Here is a 1,064-nt window from a genome sequence, read left to right as displayed (position 1 = left end):
AATGACAGTTGTTGACATATGTCACTCGAAACTCGAGTTCCTTGTGAGCATCGCTGCCCTATATCATGTATCAGTTTTCACGTAACTGGCTCAGATACATTCTTCACTTAGCTGAACTAATAACACGCAAGCAAACTTTCAGCACTGAACTATATTGTCGGAATAACATTGGCGCCGTCAATGTGTAAATGTATAAGAGGAGACCACTAAGACTTCAACATCTTTAGCCGGTGAATGTAGTATTCTAATCCACCCCTGGAATTGATCCTTGGAGGAAATCAATAGCCAGAGCGATTTGAGAGTTCTGATTTTGCCTTGTAGCGCAGCAGATGTGTTTCTTTGGAAGCATTAGATATTTTATGTAAATCAAATTTTTTTTTTTTTTTGTATTGCCGGCTGTCAGTACAGTTCCTAAATCGTGCCGTTGGCACTTCGGCTAGCACTGCATGGTGAGTCAAGACCAGGCAATAAAGACAAACATAAAAATGCAATCTTTTCAGTGATGCCAAATAATCAAATAAAGCCATTCATTGAAATTGTAAATTGAATATTGCACCGCGCGAGACATTGGGAGATGACTCTGATTTACGCTAATATCTACCATTCTTCTCCGTTAGCTGTGCTCCTGTGGCCTAATGGATAAGGCGTTGGTCTCCGGAACCAAAGATTGTGGGTTCGAGTCCCACCAGGGGCGGATTAGGCTGCTTTTTGTTTTTTCACTCGATTGCGTTGGGTTTGCACATGCAAATAGCTAAAAACCTACTTTTTTGTAAGCACTTAAATAAATCTCTTGTCCATAGCGCGAGTTTCGAAAGCTGTGGCCTTTCCATTTAACAACTCCCAACGTCATAAAGTATACGCGCGACTAACATTGCGCAGAATTGACTAAAGGGTATGCCATGCTTCCCAGAGTGTTTACTGGTGTTATAAAGTATTCTGCTCATGTAATACTGCAATGACTATTGTAATGTGCTTTTATTATGCTGAAAAGTCAGCACTGTCCGTATTATATTTATCACTTCCACAAGTGGATCAGATGTACAAAACAAAAATCACAGGAAGAC

At 40.3% G+C, this 1,064-nt stretch overlaps 1 non-coding gene across 1 annotated transcript; it reads left to right on the top strand.

Moving 5' to 3' along the window:
- The first annotated feature begins 621 nt into the window (after nt 1–621).
- On the top strand, nt 622–694 carry TRNAR-CCG (transfer RNA arginine (anticodon CCG)). Its single transcript has one exon. It is a non-coding gene; the product is annotated as a tRNA-Arg (tRNA).
- The last annotated feature ends 370 nt before the right edge of the window (nt 695–1,064 follow it).

This window comes from Amblyomma maculatum, chromosome 1, assembly GCF_055883805.1.
Source record: "Amblyomma maculatum isolate TAMU_Amacu chromosome 1, ASM5588380v1, whole genome shotgun sequence".
Lineage (NCBI taxonomy): Eukaryota > Metazoa > Arthropoda > Arachnida > Ixodida > Ixodidae > Amblyomma > Amblyomma maculatum.
The sequence above is the reverse complement of the archived record's forward strand: the minus strand, read 5'-3'. Positions and strand labels throughout refer to the sequence as shown.